This window comes from Dermochelys coriacea, chromosome 3 (genome assembly GCF_009764565.3).
Source record: "Dermochelys coriacea isolate rDerCor1 chromosome 3, rDerCor1.pri.v4, whole genome shotgun sequence".
NCBI classification, from domain to species: Eukaryota; Metazoa; Chordata; order Testudines; family Dermochelyidae; genus Dermochelys; species Dermochelys coriacea.
In genome coordinates, this window is record NC_050070.1 from 180,718,387 (window position 1) to 180,741,916 (window position 23,530).

General features: G+C 40.5%; 1 long non-coding RNA gene across 1 annotated transcript; it reads left to right on the forward strand.

Moving 5' to 3' along the window:
• The first annotated feature begins 19,642 nt into the window (after nt 1–19,642).
• LOC122459546 lies at nt 19,643–21,834 on the forward strand. Its single transcript, XR_006280313.1, has 2 exons — nt 19,643–19,747; nt 21,476–21,834. It is a non-coding gene; the product is annotated as an uncharacterized LOC122459546 (long non-coding RNA).
• The last annotated feature ends 1,696 nt before the right edge of the window (nt 21,835–23,530 follow it).

Below are 23,530 nucleotides of genomic sequence, written 5' to 3' on the forward strand. Positions count from 1 at the left end.
CTTTCACGGGGCCATGATGAGTAGGGGTGGGGATGGGGACAGGCATCCCAGATGTGCTTACCTTTAAGATGCAATATAAGCACAGTATAGTATTTGCTATTTTTTAAAATCTCTGCTGCTGCCTGATTGGTTACTTCCGGTTCCCCGTGGTGTCCGGTTGACCGGTCAGTCGGTAATTCTGGTGTTTATCTTTGAGGTTCTACTGTACATGCTTTGTCTTCAAATTTTCTATTCCAGCAAGCTGCAATGCAAACATATAAAATATAGATCATATTTTGAGTAGAGATGACCCTGAACTACACAGTTTTGATCTGATCTATATTCAAAACCACTCATTTCTTGAAAAAGATATAACCATGACTTAAGCACAAGTTGGACTCTATAAATGACTTTTAGAGGAGCTAGATATTATTATTCAGTCTGTCAGTTTAAAATTAAGCATGGATTCCAGTACACACAAGCAGTTCCACTTACCACCTTTTTTGTAACTTTTTTATTTAGTGAAATCTTAATATTTAAAAATCTCATTTATTGATTTAAAAATTTTGAGTTGCATGTCATGTTGGATTGTGTCATACTGTATCTTAATTGTATAATACAACATAAGCTGAGTTTATTTTATCAATGACTTTAGAATCAAACAGTTAATGTAACATAACCCACACATTGTATAATAGGGGACAGAATGTGAAACTGTTACCTTGTGTTCTTTTCAGGTCAAATGAAGCAAAAATGTATATATACTCATGTATAATAACTATGGAAATTATGGTCAAAGGCACATAAAATGGCAATATTATAATGTAATATTATATTTTTTTTCAAAAATCCCTGAGGAAATTTTAAGCCACCTCTAGTACTCTAATTAAGGCACTTTCTGGGAGTTTTTTTATTGTTCATTCCAATATGCAATTTCTTTGCCTCCCACTCTTTGTTCTTTCAGTATTCTATCTCTACAACAACCTTCTTTTTTTTAATACCAGTTCTCTTTTTCCCTTGAATTAAGAATTGTTTAGCATCAAAGAGTCATCATTCTGATTGCCTCTACATGATATCTCCTGCTTAAATATGTCAGGTGGTATCATATCATACCATATGTTAGTCCAATTCTACTGGAATGTTTCTCTTATCAGACACTGTTTTTATACCATTAGAGAGGGCTTTTTGGGGGAGGAGCTTATACTCAAATAAATGTGTTAGTCTCTAAGGTGCCACAAGTACTCCTTTTCTTTTTTGTGAATACAGACTAACACGGCTGCTACTCTGAAATTTGAAATTAATAGATTTCCCATAAGCCCCAGTGCTAAACTTAAGCTTGTGAGCAACACTGTTGAAATCAGTGTGACAGCTCACATGCATGAGTTTAAACACATGCTTAAGTGCTTTGCTGTATCTAGTCCAGACTATCCAGAAACCTATTTACAGATATAGTCTAATTTACTATTGCTAAGGCTGCCTTTTGAGATTGATTGACACTGATGTGGGGAGCACCTGATCTTGGGGATATTTTCAGAGCTCTTCTCCAAAACAAATCTTCAGAATTTATAATTAAAATAATGGAAAAATTACCTTTTTTTTGTTTTTGAAGGTTAAGAAAGTCAGGCACACAACAACACACCACTGCAACAGAACGTATTTAGCTGAAATGAATTGACTACCCCAGAGAAAGTCCTTTAAGACCTGAGATAATGCAGAATTTTAGTGTTCTAGCCTGCTAGAATGTCAGCCATCTGCACCTGGTGTTTGAATGACGAGGCTGTCATTTAGGTTGGTATTTTGAAATCCAAGTTCTGCTGTGAATTTCTGAATTTTAAAGTGCAGGTTGGAGGGTTGATTTATAAGGAAAACAGAGAAATAATTATGAACACTGGAACATTGCAGCAATACACCAGTCCTGCTGCCCTTGGGGTCTATAAGGGAACTCAGCCGAGGCTCGTTCCTCGGCAGGGTGGTGGGGTACCACACCACCTCACTATACTCTCTGCTGGGTTGGGAAATACCCAGTCTATGGCCCAGACCTTCAGGCTGGGCCAAGCAAGCAGTTCAATATAAGCCCAGGCCCTGGGTCAGGGCGGGCAGCAAACAAACAGTCAGAAGCTCAGGCCCTCAGGCAGGGGCTGAGCAAAATAGTTCCACAGCAAATCCCAGGCTCCTAGCTTTAGCAACCAGGGGGAGGGGGGACACAGGCCCACCCACTCCATTGTGTCCCAGCCCAGGGCCCTAGCAGCGGCCAAAGACCTGCTGTTGTGTTAGTGGGAATCTTGGCCGTAACACACTGACATTGGCTCTGGCAGTGCTGCAGCCAAACTAGGGTCGGTGCCCCCAGGCTATTTCCGGACTCCCCCTCATAGGGTACCTGGATCAGGGTGGTGTCCTCGGAGGGTTCCAGCCGCCATGGGTTCCTCTGGGTCACCGGCGAGGGGTAGACTTGGCAGCTCCTCCCTGCATCAGTCAGCATCAGGCATTGGCTGGTCTGGTCTGGCCTGGCCTGGCCTGGCCAGTCCTCAGGTTGGCCATGGCTTGCTGGGGTCTCCCAAGCCAGAGCCAGGCCATGCGTGTCTGGCATCTCCAGCTGCTGCCGCCCAACTAAGCTCCGGGGTTGGGCTTTTCTACTTCCTGTCCTGTGCCTTGACCTTTGGGGGGCAAGCGCAGGATCCACTGGCTCCACCCACTTTGGTGTCTGGGGAGGTTCTTCCCTCGGCAGGGTGGTGGGGTACCACACTGCTTCACTACATGGTCTTTCTATATATGGCAGTTGAGGAAAATACCTCCAGAAATGGAGAAAAGCATGGGAAATTATGGGAAACAAAATGGACAGGGGCTTGGTACAGTATTGTGGTGATGTGTTTAGTTTCTAAGTGTTTCAGGTATGGATGTAGGCTATTCCTGTACAGAAAGGTTTCATCTTCTGGGCCACCCAAATATTAGCAATGAGTAGTCCTGATGTTACATATGAATTATTGTAAAGTTAGTAAAACCAATAATACTACTTTGCATTTATATAGCTCCTTTCATTCAAGGATTTCAAAGCATTCTATACTCATTCAGGAAATGTCCCCAAGCCCCTGTGAAATACTGTATGTAAGTATTTTTATTCCTGCTTTACTCTTTTGAAATCTGTGGCAGAGTCTGTCTGTGGTCACACAGTGAGTCAGTGGCAGAACTGGGAACAGAACCCAGAATTCCTGACTTATGGCCTTGTGCTCTCAGAAGTAGGGGCTTGATCCAAATCCCACTGAAGTCATTGCATATTTTTCCATGGTCTTTAATAGGCTTTGGCTGACTCACTGATGCCTATGGAAAGACTCCTGTTGACTTCAATAGGCTTTGTTTGGATCAGGCCCAAATCACTTCACATTTTTTTTCTCCCAACAATATTACCAGTTTGTATGTTGTGACTATCTATGATGTGGGGACTTTTTCAACAGCAGATACTATTTTTGTAGTCAAATTATTTTAAGTGTCTCCATTTATCTGATATAAGGGTCATCTCTCCAGATCCCTCTTTAGATATATAGAGAACTATGCTTTGACGATGTTGTGACGTTGCACTCCATATGTTTATGGAAATATGCATATGAGCGTGAATAAAATGTAACTGGAATATGCTTTATGCAAAAGGTCTTTTATAAGGTGTCATTACAAAGCTTATAATCTACTGAGTGTGTTCAACCCATTTGTATGAATGTATCATTCTTGTATCTGAAGCTATTTGTTAGTCTCTAAGGTGCCACAAGTACTCCTTTTCTTTTTGCTTCCTGTATATGGGATGCCAGCCAGTGAGTAATGAAGTCTCACAGAACATGTGAAAATGTTACATGATACTGGAATTCATCTTAAACCTGGTGCTTTTCCATTTAGAAGGAAGGGTGGAAACGCAGAGAGAGACAAAGGATTCCTGCCTTGTGCCAAAGATATAAAATGAGGTGGAACAGAACAAACAGGGCTGCCAGTCATGAGAAATCCCCTAGTTACCACCTAAGCTGGAACTAACAAGAACTGTACCTGGGTAAAGATTGGGCCCAGACTAAGGTGGAGTCTAGTCTGTGAAAGAAGCTTATTGGAACATCTGTGAGGGTGAGATTTTACTGGTAATCAGTCTCTTAATTTATTAGGCTTCGACTTGCATGTTTTTTGTTTTATTTTGCTTGGTAACTTACTTTGTTTTGTCTGTTAGTAGTTGGAACCACTTAAATCCTACTTTTTATTCTTAATAAAATCAATTTTGTTTATCACTTTTGTTTACCCAGAGTAATTGGTTAATATCTGGAAGAGCAAACAGCTGTGTATATTTCTCTATCAGTGTTATAGAGGGCAAACAATTTATGAGTTTACCCTGTATAAGCTTTATACAGAGTAAAACAGATTTATTTGGGGTTTGGATCCCATTGGGAGCTGCATATCTGGGTGCTGGAGATAGGTGACTTGCTGAGCAGTTTTTGGTTAAAGTCTGAAGCTTTGGGGTGTGGACCAGACCTGGATTTGTGTTGCAGCAGACTAGCGTGTCTGGTACAACAAGGCAGGGTTCTGGAATCCAAAGCTGGCTGTGGAAAACAGGCTCAGAGGTAATTCCAGTACATTAGGTGACAATCCCAAGGGGGGTCTCTGTGACCGAACTCATCACAGATATCATGTTACACTTTATTACCACAAGATATACATGTCAAAATTCAGGACAGAATTCACTGTGCCAGCCTTGCCTTTGGCAGACTGTCTCGCTGAGTGTTCTACAATCACAACATCAGAACACATACTAGACTTTTAGTTTATAAAGTGGTGAGACTATAGCTGTGAAACTCGGGTGACCTATGGAAAACACCTGAAAAACCTAGAGAGCCAGCGCTTTCTTTGGAAGATCCTCAACATAAAGTGGGAAGATCATTGCACTAATGTCAGTGTCCTGATAAAGAGAGCTTTAAACTAGGAATTTGGGGGAGATGGTTGGGAGATGTCCAGGTAATCTCCACGCCAGATTTTAGCATTGAGAGGGAAGAAGACAAAGTAAGAAAGGATACAGCCGTGGGTAGGAGAATGTATATAAAGAGCATGGGCAGTGTGGATACCAGTGGATACTGTGGATACCAGTCTAATAGGTTATACTGGCTGTAGAATGACTGTGCCTAATAGGGTACAAAATGTGAGTGAGACCAAACAGCAAAAATTAAGATGTTTGTACACCAATGCGAGGAGCCTAGGTAACAAAATGGAGGAACTAGAGCTAGTGGTGCAGGAAGTGAAACCAGATATTATAGGGATAACAGAAACATGGTGGAATAGTAGTCATGACTGGACTACAGGTATTGAAGGGTATGTGCTGTTTAGGAAAGACAGAAACAAAGGTAAAGGTGGTGGAGTAGCATTGTATATCAATGATGAGGTAGAATGTAAAGAAATAAGAAGCGATGCAATGGATAAGACAGAGTCCGTCTGGGCAAAAATTACATTGGGGAAGATAACTAGGAGAGCCTCTCCTACGATAGTGCTTGGGCTGTGCTATAGACCGCCGGGATCTAATCTGGATATGGATAGAGCCCTTTTTAATGTTTTTAATAAAGTAAATACTAATGGAAACTGCGTGATCATGGGAGACTTTAACTTCCCAGATATAGACTGGAGGACCAGTGCTAGTAATAATAATAGGGCTCAGATTTTCCTAGATGTGATAGCTGATGGATTCCTTCATCAAGTAGTTGCTGAACAGACTAGAGGGGATGCCATTTTAGATTTGGTTTTGGTGAGTAGCGAGGACCTCATAGAAGAAATGGTTGTAAGGGATAATCTTGGTTTAAGTGATCATGAGCTAATTCAGTTTAAACTGAATGGAAGGATTAACAAAAATAAATCTGCAACTAGGGTTTTTGATTTCAAAAGGGCTGACTTTCAAAAATTAAGGAAATTAGTTAGGGAAGTGGATTGGACTGAAGAACTTATGGATCTAAAGGTAGAGGAGGCCTGGGATTACTTTAAATCAAAGCTGCAGAAGCTATCAGAAGCCTGTATCCCAAGAAAGGGGAAAAAATTCATAGGCAGGAGTTCTAGACCAAGGTGGATGAGCAAGCATCTTGAGGTGATTAAGAAGAAGCAGAAAACATACAGTGAGTGGAAGATGGGAGAGATCAGCAAGGAAAGTTACCTTATTGAGGTCAGAACATGTAGGGATAAAGTGAGACAGGCTAAAAGTCAAGTAGAGTTGGAGCTTGCAAAGGAAATTAAAAACCAATAGTAAAAGGTTTTATAGCCATATAAATAAGAAGAAAACTAAGAAAGAAGAAGTGGTGTCGCTAAACACTGAGGATGGAGTGGAGGTTAAAGATAATCTAGGCATGGCCTAATATCTAAACAAATACTTTGCCTCAGTCTTTAATAAGGCTTGAGAAAGTAACAGATTTTTTAGACAAAAGAAACGCAGTGGATCTAATTTACCTAGATTTCAGTAAGGCGTTTGATACCGTGCCACATGGGAAATTATTAGTTAAATTGGAAAAGATGGGGATAAATATGAACATCAAAAGGTGGGTAAGGAATTGGTTAAAGGGGAGACTACAACGGGTCCTACTGAAAGGCGAACTGTCAGGCTGGAGGGAGGTTACCAGTGGAGTTCCTCAAGGATCAGTTTTGGGACCAATCTTATTTAATCTTTTTATTACTGACCTTGGCACAAAAAGTGGGAGTGTGCTAATAAAGTCTGCAGATGATACAAAGCTGGGAGGTATTGCCAATTCAGAGAAGGATCGGGATATTATACAGGAGGATCTGGATGACCTTGTAAACTGGAGTAATAGTAACAGGATGAAATTTAATAGTGAGAAGTGTAAGGTTATGCATTTAGGGATTAATAACAAGAATTTTAGTTATAAGCTGGGGACGCATCAATTAGAAGTAACGGAAGAGGAGAAGGGCCTTGGAGTATTGGTTGATCATAGGATAACTATGAGCTGCCAATGTGATATGGCTGTGAAAAAAGCTAATGCGGTTTTGGGATGCATCAGGAGAAGCATTTCCAGTAGGCATAAGGAGGTTTTAGTACCATTATACAAGGCACTGGTGAGACCTCACCTAGAATACTGTGTGCAGTTCTGGTCTCCCATGTTCAAAAAGGATGAATTCAAACTGGAGCAGGTACAGAGAAGGGCTACTAGGATGATCCGAAGAATGGAAAACTTGTCTTATGAAAGGAGAGGAGAGGGAGAGGAATTATTTCAGCTCAGCACCAATGTGGACACAAGAACAAATGGGTATAAACTGGCCACCAGGAAGTTTAGACTTGAAATTAGACAAAGGTTTCTAACCATCAGAGGAGTGAAGTTTTGGAATAGCCTCCCAAGGAAAGCAGTGGGGGCAAAAGATCTATCTGGCTTTAAGGTTCTACTGGATAAGTTTATGGAAGAGATGGTATGATGGGATAATGTGATTTTGGTAATTAATTGATCTTTAAATATTCAGCGTAAATAGGCCTAATCCCCTGAGATGGGATATTAGATGGATGGGATCTGAATTACCCAGGAAAGAATTTTCTGTAGTATTTGGCTGGTGAATCTTGCCCATATGCTCAGGGTTTAGCTGATCGCCATATTTGGGGTCAGGAAGGAATTTTCCTCCAGGGCAGATTGGAAGTGGCCCTGGAGGTTTTTCGCCTTCCTCTGTAGCATGGGCCACGGGTCAGTTGAGGGAGGCTTCTCTGCTCCTTGAAGTGTTTAAACCACGATTTGAGGACTTCAATAGCTCAGACATAGGTGAGGTTTTTCATAGGAGTGGGTGGGTGAGATTCTGTGGCCTGCATTGTGCAGGAGGTCAGACTAGATTATCAGAATGGTTCCTTCTGACTTTAGTATCTATGAATCTATGAGTCCTCACTGAGACCGACATCTTCAATATTGAGGTCCTGATTATCCAGGGCCAGCTGAGGTGGAGCCGGCACTGTGTGCGTATGCTTGATGTACACTTACAAAAACAACTGCTGTATGCTCACCTCACCAAAGGAGAAAGGAAATGGGGATACTAAAAGAAATGCTTTAAAGACATCCTCAAGATAAACATCAAGAGAGGTGGCATCAACACCACACACTGGGAGATAGTAGCCCAGGACAGGGATAAATGGCAAAGACTTGTCAGAGGGAACATCCACTTTCGAGGAAAATTGCCTTGCCCTGATCACAGAAAAGAAAAGGAAAGGAAAGACAACTGTCACTCAGCAATCATGGCCCAACCCTGTCTTCCAACACCACCTGCAGTGTCTGCCTATGAGCTGTGGCTCAAGGATTGGACTCCTCAGTCACCAAAGAACCCATGAAAAATGAAACCTGTGAAAGAGATCATCCTTGACCTTGAGGGATTGCCAGTGACCAGGGTTTTACACTCACTTGCACTGGTCTGAATACATCTGGTGCAAGGCCAAGGAAATCTGACCTAGAAATATGATTTTACCCCTAAATACCCCTAAATTTGCTGGTAAGGGTAGAATGCCTATCAATATGTGGGATCCCCTTATAGCTTTTAAATTTATTATTCCCAATTTCACAAACAGACTGACCACAAACTTCTGCCAAGTGCTGTGTAAAAGATACCCAAATGAAACTCTGTTCTAAAATTTCCTTTGTTTATAGTCTCTTGTCTCTCACACATGCTGGCAATATCACAAATGCACTGGACCTTGAAATTAGAAAGGCTGAATGATGTGCCTTGCCCTGACTGTAGTTTGATCTCCTGCATCTGGTACCACAGTAAAGTTTATGATACAGTTCAAGCACCTATATGAGCCTGAACCCTCTGTAACACTAAGTCTTCTGAATTTTTTTTCCAGACAATAAGCTTGCCAAAAATATCCATTTTTCAGGGCAGTAAAACTATTTGATAATTTGGGTCGAATTCAACTACTAGTTTTAGCCAAAATGCTGGGGTGGAAGGAGAGGGGAAATCAGAAATTTCAAAAATAGCCATTTTGACATTTTGTTTCAAATCAACATTCTAAAAATAAAGTGGCAAATTGAATTGGTCACCAAACAAAAAACAAAATCAATCCTTCACTCAGCTCTACTTATGAATGGGCATATAAGTTAAGTAACTATTCCTGTTATTAAACAAGCAAATGGGGACAAGTCAGACAATTTATAAACCAAGGGGAATAATTCTCCCCTTGTTTACAGATTATATCATGATTAAATTGAAATATATCAACTAAAACCAGTGACAGAAAAGAATCTGGTCCAATTACAGTGGTTAAAAAAAGCTTCCATCCCATGGGAATTTCTGATATTTTAATGTTTGTTTTCATCCCAAAACAGGATAAAAGTATCAAAAGTTTTATAAGGCACAAAAAGTTTTGAAAATTTCTAATTTGGAAATGTTGAAATGTAAAATTTTAACATTTTTGATTAAAACAAAATGTTTCATTTTGTAATGTTGATTCAAAACAAAACATTTCATTATGAAATGTTGACCATTTAGACCATTTCTAAATGTTAAAAAGTTAATTTCAAAAATCAAATGCTTTATATGGAATTTTCCATCAACCTATTAATAGTTTCATCCAAATTGACATTTCTCCATGGAAAACATCAATTTCAAAACAAATATTTTTGGTCCAAATTTTTGACAAGGTCTAGGCCTACTAATTATCACTGGTACAACTCCAGTCTTGGAATTCTATTTTTCCTTATCTCAAGGAATCTACTTATGAAGGTAGGCAGTGTTTCCCTAGTCAGACTATTTTAACACCAAATTCAGGCAAAGATATTATAACAACCTTCCTGATAGGGTTTAATCAGAACACATTCATATCTTTCCTCCACATATGAAAAAACAAAACAAAATTACAGCTTTTCTCCAAGACAGCATCTCTTCATCCTAGATCCTTATTTATATTGCATTGTAAATGCATCTAGTGCTTTATAGCATCTAAAATACACATAACAAATCAAGTGAAAAAAGTGTTGGCCCTCAGTTTATTCACATTTTGTAGAGAATTATAGTCATGTTTGTTCCTGTTTTCGTCACCAGAGTAGACCAGCCTGTCTCTAATTGTGAGGCTGTAGGGCATGATCCAGAGAGAATGGGACTCTTTCCATCAATTTCAATGGCTTTGAGTTATGCCCACTGAGCACAAAACATCCACAAATCTGCCCTATTGGCTAGAGAGGGAGAAATGGTTTAGATAAATGAAGAGCTAACTTGATACTTCACTCAGCATTCTAAACATTTTTACTCCATTGTCTTCATTTTTGTACACTTCTGAAGTTCTTGACAGGAAGTAGAAGTAGCATGATGATGCAAAAACTGCCACTCTTTAGGCACATCTGGACCAACCAAAAATAGGACCTACTATGCATCCTGTGAGGAAAGTTCTTGGCAAACTACTTGGCCTCTTTCCAGAAGCTCAAAAGGTTCTAATAGTTCAGAAAAGCATTGGATAAGCATCCAGATGCTTACAGACAGTCTCCTCATATTCCTATAAACTTTGGTATCCCCTCACTCCTAATCTTATTCATGCTAATTAACTTGAGACAGCAGGCAATGACATAATATTCTCTAGATCCCTGTAGACAGATTATTTATAAACAAGCTAGCAACAAAAGCCTAAAATTAGTGAGATTTTTGGAGCCATTAACTTATCAAGGAATGGTATCTGATCAGATTTAACTTTGTAATGAGTGAGTAAACTTCACACTATTAGTGAAATTTTATGGGCAGGTGCCATTGAAGGTACTGTTGGCTGCATTCCAGTTCCCAAGAACACCCATACTAGGCAGACTATGGATGCTTTTATGGAGCAGAAGGAAACATCAGCTAAGGAAATCAAGGAAAAGGTTTAGAGAGGGAAAGCAATCTCCCAGGCTCACTTAGGATCTTAAGTATAGGCAACTTCTCCACCATGTCAAGGTGGCAGCCAAAGGAGAAGTGTGAAACCCTACCGGAGTTCTCCACTCCCTTCCCCTTGTGGTAGTGTTTTATATTCATTTTCTACAGGTAGAAGTGATTATACATCGCGTAAATCAGAGGAGAACTGATTCCATCTGGCTTGCAGTTACAGTACATCGCCTTCAAGATTTTGTTTAACTGCTCTTGAGATAAGTTGATACCATTTTAAAATGTCTCTAGTGAATATTTAAATGAATACTTTTGAAAAGCCTATTTTGCACACAAACCGTGATATAAATTACTTTTACCATGATCATATTTAAGAAGTAATAAGCAGAGAAAATATATGTTTGCCTAGTGACACAATAGACTTAAAAGATCATAGGCCATGGGATTGCCTGCCTGACACAGAGAATAATGCTTGGTGTTGAGCTGTGTAGGCAGCTACCCATTGCAAAGGAGATAAGGTGGAAGGCTGGAAATGCTGAGGAGCAAGGAAATAAACCCCTGTGTAGGGGCTGAATTTAGTTCCTCATGTGTACCCATACACAACTGCCACCAAAGTCCAGTTTTTCCCCATGTCTCATTTTCTTTTGTTCATTATTTTACTTTACCTCTTACTTTAAAGAAAACCTCCAGGTGCCCCTATAATTTAAATTGTCTATATTCTGATTTAATCACTCGTTACTATCTCCCATATTAGTTAGTCTTAGATTCATTGTAACTCGTAAATACCTCATCCTTCAGTACATATTGAAAATTCCACCTCTTAAAGGGAGTGAGGGATGTAGGCTAGAGAGAGGTTGCATTCAACTTGCATCATGGTTAGGACCTGATCCTTCATTTGCCTTCTTTCCAGGTTTTCCTAGTCCCTGCCCCAGAACCAAATTCTCCTTCTGTCTTCAACCTGCCCAGTCTCCCTCCTCACTAGAGAACTGAGCAATTTGTAATTAAACTGGTTTGTTTGAACCAGTTCAAGGGTTTTATTTGTTTATATTGTTGTTTAATAACAACCATGGAAGCTTCATGCTTCAGGGTTAAAGCCAATCTCTAACTATTAGAGACTAGCATGAGATCTTTTGCTCCAGGAAAGCATCCATAGTCTGCCTGGTATGGGTGTTCTTGGGAACTGGAATGCGGCCAACAGTACCCTCAATGGCACCTGCCCATAAAATTTCACTAATAGTGTGAAGTTTACTCACTCCTTATTAGGTTAAATCTGATCAGATACCAGATATCTTCCTCTAAAGCATTTAGTACTGGCCATAATCAGAGATACTGGACCAGATGAAAATCAGTTCTGGTCCAATATGGCAATTCCTATGTTTCTGTCATAAACTGTTTAGTACATTGACTCTAGTTGTACTTAACTGGTTTTCAAAGCCATTGCAGGTTTGCCCAGAGTCCACTCTAGCACTCTTATAAATGGTTTCAGTTGCAGTTCACTCTGGGCAGCTATTTCACAGTTCTGGGAGATTTCTAAAGGTTAGCAGTGTGCTGTGGAATAGGCAAAGGAAGATTAGTTGAGCTTTTCAGCTTTTGGCCAAACTGGCACTAAATAGGTTCATACGGAAATGACTTAGCCTGAACTGGTCCTTAACCCTACTGGAAGCCTAATCTAGTTCTACTGATTCATAGAACATTTTTGACTAGTTGAAGGACTTTTGTGTGGATGTGAAATGTCTTGCAAACATTCTAGGGAGTTAAACTAGTTCTTAGAATGGTACATCTATCTAGGCTCCTGCATCTGCTGCCACTAACTGCTGTGCTGCCTGTTCCTCTCCTCTTCCTAGTCTAGGCTAGGCCTCACGGAGCTGCTCTCTCCAATACTCCTATTACTATGTAGACAGCCAGCAGTGTCGTAGAAAGAAGCTGTAAGTCGAGCCAGCCTGTTTGGGGAGAAGGAAGCAGAAAACACAGGGAGCAGAAAACACAGGGAGCAGAGAAAAAGGGTGGGGAAACTGTGATGTGGTGTCCTTGGAGCCACCAGAAAAACAAGGGAGGGCCATTAATACATGACTTTTCTGTGAGGAATGAGCCCTCCCATTTACTGTAAATTAGGACTTGAAGCTTTAAGCCTTGTGGAATCTGTGTATTATGTGGCAGAACACTTTACTTGCTGTGCACAAACCCATCTTTCTCTTAACTATATGTGACCCATGATGCCGCCTTTGTCTCATTAGTTATCTATTTTGCTACATTACTTCTGGCAGACTATATAAAAAGCACCATAAAGGGAATGTTTACTTAAGCTATTGTTTATAATGTTCACTTGTAATGTAACCAGTGCAGCTTTGGCTGTTCATGTGTCTGAAGCTCAGTGATGGGGACCCATTTCAAGCCACCCTTTGTAAAGGTCACTAATGTTGTCTACATGCAGTCCTAAACACTCCTTCATTGGTGTCTGAAACACTGTTTTTCTTCTCTTACTACAACATGGACAATAGCACCTTAAGATAAAGAGAGAGATTTTACTGTAGTACCTGTACTTTCTCTGTCTCTTGTTTGTAGTGATTACCTGATGCGATTTTAGCTCTCAAACAATAAGAACATTTTATATACTAAACACCCGTGCCGGGGTGAAAGTAATTGAAGGGACTTATCGGTATGCAGGGATGGGGTCCTGAGCAACAGGTGAGGGGCTCAACCAGAAGGGGCGGGGCCTCGGGCAGAAAGGGCGGGGCCTTTAATCTCCAGGCCCTTTAAATTGCTGCTGCTACCCTGGGGCTCTGGCTATGGTAGCTGTGGCTGGGAGCCCCAGGCCCTTTAAATCACCCGTGGAGCCCCATGGTAGTGGTAGCTGCAGTGGTAGCCAGGAGCCCCGGGGCTCTGGTGGTGATTTAAAGGGCCTGGGGTTCTGACTGCAGTACCTTCTGGCTGCAGTACCACCTTCTACTCATATAAATTTCTATTTCTCACAGCCCACTGAGGATTATCTACGGAGAGGCCTGATTAGTGTTGTATTCTGATATTTCCTGACTTTTTTTTGCATAGCTTCCATAGGTTAGTATATATTTTCAATAGTGAAGCAAGAACAGGAAAACTTTGCATATAGTAACATGTTGTTATCTCTTACTTATTGTTATTCTCCAAATGCTAGAATATATAAGACCCATGTTAAGATAAGGATTAGAGTTGCCTCTGTGCATTGGTCATTTTAAATAATACTGTCCTGGAAAAAAGGGTAATTACAGCCCAGCACACATGTCAGTCATTTAGGAATGAGTGAATATTTTCACAAATAATTGTAATGTAGATTATAGGTGTAAACCAGCTCAACTCCATGGCATTTTCATTAATTGTGCAGGCATGAGCTGAGGCTGAATTTGGCCTATTTTGTCTTTGTACTACACAGATCCTGATCTGAGAGTTTATTTCAACATACTTCTAAGCAATTGCCTAAACCTTTTGGGAGGGAAACTCTTTTCCCAAATGGAAGGGAGGAGAGTTCGAGCTCTGTGACTTGTTCTTTCCTCCACTCCCTGATAACCCAGGAAATGCTGCTCCAGTGGGGTTCCTAACGGAATGTGCTCTAGAAGGTTTTGTAGCTGGAAGAAGTAGACTGGCTGAGATCTGTGGACCCTTCTAGATCCACTCCATCTTGTTCCCCTCTGTCACTCTTGCTGTGCAGCTGAAGTGGGGCTCAGCCAAATCAGCTGTGTTGCTGTTGACTGGAGACCAGCCACTGGAGGTATGAGAAGGGGCAGCTGTCCATATCAATAACTTCCACCTAAGTGGACCTAGGAACCACAGGTTTGGGAGGCCTTGCCTCTTGCATACTTGGTGGTACCCACCTTATGGAAAGCTTTACAAAGTTAGCCTGGTGGAGTTTTAAGGCCTCCATGTCCCCTTCCTTGGGTTTCTCGGTAGGGTGGGTCTATTGAAATTCCTTAGCTGAAGTCTATGACAATTTTAATGAATCAATTTCTTGTGCAGCTATTTCTCCAAATTTGAAGAATATTTTTTAAAAAATCCATACAAAAAGTGTTAGGCACCCTGACAATTAATTAGTCTAACAAGAAATGATGACAAGTTTGGGCCATGAGTTGCTAGCACAACCATGTAGTGGTTTTTATCTTGGTCTTTTTTACTAGCAACTTCATTGTTCTGCTGCATTGAGGTTCTAATAAAATTGGTCTATGAAGGCTGGAAGCTTAACCCAAAATCTATTTTTCTATTTCATTTCTATCAGAAATATAGAGGTTGACCTTGGCTATTATGTCTCCTGAGACTAGTTTAGTAATGCAGGTCTTCAAAGGCAGGAGTTGCAGATGCAGCCTACTAATGTCACCAGATAACTACCTAAAAATGTATTAAACTCATATTTGGAGGCAGAAGGAAAAAAGTAATAAACAAACTAAAGAGTAGTTGCATTTAACCGGAGCAGGAAATATAGGTTTACACCACAAAAATATAAGTGAAAGTCATTTGAAATGGTAATTTAAGCTACAGTCGGGGATACTCACAATTCTATTTTAGGCTGACTGTGTATGTGTGCACATGTATCCAACTTGTTGTTTTAATTTGATGGATAAAATCCCTGGATTGCAAATATCTGTTCTTGTGGTCATTTTGGGGGAATAATCCTTTTATAAAGTTTAAGGGAACTATTTGATGAGGGAACTGCCTTCCTAACGAAAAGAATTTCTCATGGCATTTAGGGTCTGTTTCCATCAGGATGAGTGGGGAGGAAGAAGAGAAAAGGCCGGAGTCTGAGCAGGTACAAACTCCTTTTTATGAAGGATTTTTTGAGGTATTTAATAGCTGGGTGGAGGCCAGGATAGACAAGGGTCCCGATAAATTGTACGGCAGATGGTTTGATCCTCGGAGGTGGTGCTGAGTGCCATCATCTCTCTTGACTTTAACAGGAGTTCAGGATAGTTAGCATCTCCTAAGAAGTGCTCAATACCTGCTGGGATTGGGTCCTTACTTAGGATCCACCCTTAGCTATATTTATGACTTGTGATCTACCTGCCCAGCAGGGAAAATGTCATTAGGATCTTTGAATAGAGTTGATAGTGTGAATTGGTGGCCAGTATGTTCCATATCATAGCAGAGGAAGAATTATCCTACAAGTGAAGGACAGGGAAGTCCTTGGTAGAAAAACATGCAAAGGGACCTATGGACAGCAGAACCTAGAAAGGGAAATTTTAGAGCAAGGCTTTGTTCTTTCTACCAAAGGATTTCCCTGTCCTTCACTTGTTGTATAATTCTTCCTCTGCTATGATACAGGGATGACTGGAGCTGCTGAGCGAGAGAGAGAGCAAGAGAGAAATATCATTTATGTTTAAACACATAGAAAAAAGTAACTACCAAGTACCTACCTATGTGGTCCTATCTAGCAAGTGAAAGAGAAACTCAAAATAATGAATAGCAAACTCTAAGTAATCTTGAGATTTTCAGTGTTTCTTTTAGGGAGCCCTTGACAAAGAAATGTTCAGCTTCTTTATAGCTTTTTGTTTAAGCTTGATGCTCATCAAAGGTCCAGATCACTTTTTCCACATCTAATCCCTTCAGATAATTAGATTTCCCCCTCTCCGCCCAGGTCAAATATTTGCCAGAACTTTACTTGTTTTCTTTTCTTTCCTTTATTAATATGAAGAATTTCCTGGTGCTGTTTGTACCTTGGCTGACTGTCCCTCTTGTTCACTACTGCCATGGCTTTTATTTATTGCCTCTAGTGATTTCTAGTAGTTCTGGGTACTCTCTTCTTTTTTCTCTCCTCTTGACAAAATGGAGCACCTTCAGTGAGCTCATCTGCTGTGGAACTCATTTTAACATTTAAATTTTCCATATGGCTCCAAGGTGTCAGTAAATTATTGTGGACCACATAGACTCAGTTACTTTGAAAGTAATGATGTGTAACTATCCAAATAGTTATCCTGAAACTGTTGAGTCTCTAGATAGTATAAAGCTAAACTGAAATATCTCTGTGGAACACAAGCAGGTTCCACAGCTGTAACATAGCAATTTATGACAATACAGGGCATATCAGGTTTTCTTATTTACCAGTGCAGGAGAAGGTACACAAACTGAATAACTGTAATTACAATAGGACTTTTGTTACAAAAGTCTTGGGCTACAAAAACCTTCATAAAACAGGGATGCTGGGGAGGAGAATGGGGGATGGGAAATAACCTTCATGGACAGCAATTTTCTGGACAGTATTGTGAATTAGCTTTCTAAGTGCAAATACAACTGTAGTACAATGATGAATACCAAGGGTATTGCATGCAAATGGTCTCTCTGGTCTATCTATCATAAATAGAAACACTTCATAGAGTGGTATTTCATAGAATATTAAGGTTGGAAGAAACCTCAGGAGGTCATCTAGTCCAATCCCCTGCTCAAAGCAGGACCAACACCAACTAAATCATCCCTGCCAGGGCTTTGTCAAGCCTGACCTTAAAAACCTCTAAGGATGGAGATTCCACCACCTCCCTAGGTAGCCCATTCCAGTGCTTCACCACCCTCCTAGTGAAATAGTGTTTCCTAATATCCAACCTAGACCTCCCCCACTGCAACTTGAGACCATTGCTTCTTGTTCTATCATGTGCCACCACTGAGAACATCCAAGCTCCATCCTCTTTGGAACCCTCCTTCAGATAGTATGATCCAATAAGGCAATACCTCTATATAGGATTTAAATTGAACTTGAAAATCATTTGCTCTCCAGGCACCATCTGTCAAATTACTAAGGAGGGTTTTCTCCAGCCACTAGGAGAATCATACACTCGCATTACATAACTTAATACATAACTACCAGAGCAACCTGCTAAGTAAAAACAGTTAATGAAATTTTGTTTTAAAAAATGCCTAGTCTTCCACTACAGAGATCTCTAACACAGATAGCTAACTTTTGGTCTTTTTATTATTAGAACTGCTTGGTTTAGGTCCTTTTGGGTAGGGTGAGGAGGCAAAAGTAATTAATACTATTTTTTCTTGTATAAGAAACTAATTGTAAATAATACTACAGGCCATGATATTCATATTCAGTATGATTGTGCATAAATAGTATTTGCATGCACAAATGTTCAGCTAGTGTTTGTTCATGTGCAGGCATCACTATTGTGCATGCTCTCTCACTAGGGCCCTGCAAGAATTAAGCAAACATGCAATTGTTGTTTGAAATACTAGTTAGTATACATTACTAACAGTCTCCCAAACACTCTTGTAACAGGTTTCAGAGTAGCAGCCATGTTAGTCTGTAGTCGCAAAAAGAAAAGGAGGACTTGTGGCATCTTAGACACTAACAAATTTATTTGAGCATAAGCTTTCGTGAGCTACAGCTCCCTTCATTGGATATACTCTTGTAACAGGTTAGATGGATTCCCTTTTAGCAAGTGCTAGAACCATTTAGGGAGATGCCACCTGGCAGGTGCAGTTCTTGAGCACATCTTGGATATATGGGAACCAATCCTGGGAAGTAGACTTGGGCTGGAGTTTTTTGTTTGTTCCCTTGTTAATACAGCCAAACCCCAGGAAAGGCATGAGTTTGGAACCTATACATTATGTGTTGGCTGTTTGGGAGAGAAGTGGGAATGCCATATGTTCACAACTAGGATACTGAAGCAAATCCTGGCCATGACTGTTCTGATGGCTCAGAAGCAGTTCCATCATTCTAAGACCACATGGCATAGGCACTCCAACCGGTATTTATACCTTGGGAGAAAAACTCTTGTCCAGCAGCTGGGGGTATAACCGTCAGTAGTGAGCATCCTTCCTCACTCATTGTCAAGAGAACAGCCCAAACTGCTGGGAGGGGGTGATTCTGCTGGGAAGGGGCAAATAGTGGCTATGTTACATGACAGCGGTGATGTCATTGCAATTATAGGAAGAAAACAATTGCAACAATAGCTGTGCCATACAGCTGGAGCTTCTTTCCTAAAATAGGGATACAGCTAGCTTCCTAAGTGGGACATAAATGGCTGCTGTTGGAAGGCATAACATGCATATGTGTGGAATAGTCAAGTGGTTAAAATATACAATGGTAAAGTACTGTACAATGAACATAACATAACTGTTTATGAATAAATATTGATGTCCAAAGAGACCCATTTATGGTATCTGTGATTTGGAATTTATACATAGCCTCTCTCTAACTTACTGCAGTGTTATTTTTAAATGTTATCTTTTATTTATGTAGCAAAAAAAAAATAAAAGATTGTCACTGATTTCTGAAGAACATCATGTTCTTGTGAAAACTTTCAATTGTCTGCTGCAAAGATTATAGGGATCCCAAGCTGTAGGGAACCCTAAGAAAATGCCAGTATTGTTTTTAGGCATTTCTTAAATATTTTCTTTTTCTCCCCACAATTTACAGCATAATCTGTTTTATACATTCATTCACATGTTAAGGTGACTGAAAATACTGATGAAACAGATATTCTACCATTCTGAAATTTTATGATGATTATGTTACATGCAGACTCATAACACCTCAGTTAAATTTGGAATGTAATCTTTCTATAATTTTGTCATTTGGTTGTATAACAAGTTGCTCATCATATAATGAGATTTATTTTGAGATGGTGGAAGACATTAAAACCACTCTCTCTATTTTTGTCTCTCTAAAGAATTTTCTCTTCTTAGGAAAGCTCTCAATGCAGGGTTAATGTTGCCCTGGGAAGCTGACTCTAGAAGTGGTGGGATGCGTTATATAGACCCCACAATCAAGAAGGGGTTAATGAGAGCCTGTGGGTTCAATCATCCCTGAGCTGCTACACCTGCGGGAGGTTTTAAACCTGGAGGGAGGCATTAAAATGGGGAAAGTGCAGCACACTTGGGGCTTATTAGGAGAGGAAGTGGGACCTTTTGAGCTAGCTTCCTAAAAGAAGACTTGGCTGGGTCTAAGTTCTAGCCAAAGACTGCTAGATACCAGAGCCTCCCTAGGGTATGTATGGCATGGGACTCCTATATTTCCTTTGTTTCTCATGGCTAAGGTAGTCTTTTCCTTTTTATACCAGAAAGGTTGACTTGTCCGGGCCCTATGTAAGGTCAGAGTCTGACTGTGATAACCAACAGCTACCAGTAATAAACCTGTATTGATTTGACCTTATCAGAGCCCACATAGTAATCTGCTACTTAGGGCCAGCTCACTTTGGTTCCCACAACATTTTAGAAAGATAGGAAATGGAGCAGTGAGGGACAAGAATAGGTTATAATAATCAAGGTGAGAGATGATCAGTGTGTTTAAGAAGTTAGAGGACTTACAAGACATCTGGATGTGGGAGGAGAAGAGACAAGTAAAATGATCCAGAGACTGAAAGCCTCAGAGATAGGAAGAATAGTAGAGGTAGAGAAGGAATGAGGGAGATAAAATAAGAAAAGTCGTTCTGGGCAAACAGAACTTAATATGGGTGGTGTACAAAATCAGATATCAGAGAGGCTTGTGAGGCTGAATGGAGGGTGAGATTTAAGGTGGAAGAGGTAAATTTAGGAGCCATTGCTATAGAGGTATTAAATTTGAAACCACTAGCACAGATGAACCTCTAAAGAAAGAGGGTACACAGAAAGAAGAGAACTATGAATGGAACCATGGGAAATGGTATAGGAGATGAGAGAAAGATGAGGAACCATTAAAGATGATGCTTTAATTTAGAGCAATAATTTAATGCAGGAGGAGAATCAGGAGAACTCAGAGTTAGAGAAGTCAAGTGAGCAGAGGTAGCAGAGTACGAGTCTTAAGAAGGCTAAAGGGAAATGGATAAAGAAGTGCCTCTTTGATTCAGTTGGGTGGAGGTCATTAATGACTTTGGGGAGGGTGGCTTTGATGCAGGGCAGCGGGCAGATGCCAGAGTGGAAATAGTCCCAGAAAAAAATTGAATGAAAGGAAGTTGAGTTACGATGAACAGTGAGACATTTATTGAAGAAAAGCAGATGAAAATGTGTATTATGTTAAATATACATTAATGAGCCCAAGATGTAAATAGCTATTCTGTATAATAAATGATCACTTGTCTAACAGTACTTAGACTGTCTGTGATCCTGTAGATATGTGGACTATCTTCAGCTAGAGCTACTGTAGAGCAGCAGCAGAAGTGAATGTAGGCAAGTAATCAGCCAAAATTTGAGTTTTTCCTGGGGAATAAATGTAAACTGTGACTTAACACGATGAAGTATATAGCGCTTGTGCAGCAGCAGCCACCAATGGGTTAATGGACAGAGTAGCTCCTTCTACCTGTGGCTAATTATTTGACCAGCAGGAGCTAGGATAAAAGGCTGCACCTCCGGTAGAGGGGGTAGCTACCAAGGACTCTGAGGGGGACTCTGCATCAGCTGAACGCTGGGAGCAAGTAGAGAAAGAAGCCAGAACCTTCAAGGACACAGCCCTGGAACTAGATTCTCTTTAAGAGGGGTTTGGAGGCAGATGAAGGTAGGAAGTGGCCCTGGGAAGCAACAGTGAGTCTGAGGTAGCAGACCATAGCTGCTTACTACAGGGTCCTAGGCTGGGACTCAGAGGAGAGGGAGAGCCTGGGTTCCCCTACCTGCCTTAAGGAAGGGGATGTAAAGCCCTCCTGAGTCAAGAGGGCAAGGACTATTGAGCCCAGGATGAGGATGAAGATGTGGCATAAGATTATTGGACTGTGTGTTTGTTTGACTCTTTTTATTTCCCTGGAAGGGATGGGAACTATAAGCAACCTAACTGGAGAGCTGAGTCATGAGAAGGGGCAAACTACCACAGGCTCGGAGTGGCTATTGACAGGAGGTGTCAGAATTGAAGAGGCTGTTACACTAGGCCTGGCCATGATGGGTGCTCTGGCTGGTGATGGACTCTCCTACACCTAATTAATAAGCTACGTTGGAAACTATATAAAACAAAAACATATTCCCAAGCCTGTTTGTACTTCTAGCACTTTTTTGTCTATTCACTCCACTTCTGTCTGATGTGAATACAAAATGAGGGCATTACTGTTTTCTCAGCTGCATGAAATGTGCCATGTTCATTTGTTATGGTTCAATAAATTGTAAAGGCAGTTATGACCAGTTCATGTACCATGTTATTAAACAAAGACCTAACTAGACATAGGTAAAGCCATTAATGAAGATACAGTAGATGGGATATATAAATTTGAGAGAAAAATTACAAAAACACACGCTATTTATTAGTGTATGAAGATCCAAGACGTGTGCAAGACCCATTGAAAATCAATAGGGATGAAATGTACGTCTTGTTTGAAACAAAGGCCTATTTGTTAAATAGAACAGCTCCATTATATGTTTAACATTAATTTCTTTGGAACATTAGAAGAGCCTTCAGGAGATAAAATTGTGTTTGTATGTTTAAATATATAGTGTAATGCTTGCCACTCTCACATTAACTGGGCAGCAGCTGGCTGTGGTTTGGAAGAGACTGGAAGAATAGAAATTGACAATGAAAGTTTTAGGTATAGGCCTGTCCATAGCCGGTTCTACAAGTGATAGGCCCTGCAACTTGAGCACCCTGACTGCATTAAAGCCATGTTAGATTTTAAGATAATGTGGCCTCACCTCATTCATTTATTTAGATAATACTGATGCTAGGCTATATACACGGTGTATATGTATACAGGAGTAGCAGCAGTGTTAGTCTGTATCCGTAAAAAGAAAAGAAGTACTTGTGACACCTTGGAGACTAATAAATTTATTTGAGCATAAGCTTTTGTGAGCTACAGCTCACTTCATCGGATGCATTCAGTGGAAAATACAGTGGGGAGATTTATGTACACAGACAACATGAAACAATGGGTGTTACCATACACACTGTAACGAGAGTGATGAGGTAGTGTGAGCTATTACCAGTGTGGGGGGGAACCTTCTGTAGTGATAATCAAGGTGGGCCATTTCCAGCAGTTGACAAGAACGTCTGAGGAACAGTGGGGGGGAAGGAAAGGGGGGAATAAACATGGGGAAATAGTTTTGCTTTGTGAATGACCCATCCACTCCCAGTCTTTATTCAAGCCTAACTTAATTGTATCCAGTTTGCAAATTAATTCCAATTCAGCAGTTTCTCATTGGAGTCTGTTTTTGAAGTTTTTTTGTTGAAGAATTGCCACTTTTAGGTCTGTAATGGAATGACCAAAGAGATTGAAGTGTTCTCTGACTGGTTTTTGAATGTTATAATTCTTGGCATCTGATTTGTGTCCATTTATTCTTTTACGTAGAGACTGTCCAGTTTGACCAATGTACATGGCAGAACGGCATTGCTGGCACATAATGGCATATATCACATTGGTAGATGTGCAGGTGAACGAGCCTCTGATAGTGTTGCTGATGTGATTAGGCCCTATGATGGTGTCCCCTGAATAGATATGTGGACAGAGTTGGCAACGGGCTTTGTTGCAAGGATAGGTTCCTGGGTTAGTGGTTTTGTTGTGTGGTGTGTGATTGCTGGTGAGTATTTGCTTCAGGTTAGGGGACTGTCTGTAAGCAAGGACTGGCCTGTCTCCCAAGATCTGAGAGTGATGGGTCATCCTTCAGGAGAGGTTGTAGATCCTTGATGTGCTGGAGAGGTTTTAGTTGGGGGCTGAAGGTGACAGCGAGTGGTGTTCTGTTATTTTCTTTGTTGGGCCTGTCCTGTAGTAGGTAACTTCTGGGTACTCTTCTGGCTCTGTAAATCTGTTTCTTCACTTCAGCAGGTGGGTATTGCAGTTGTAAGAACACTTGATAGAGATCTTGTAGGTATTTGTCTCTGTCT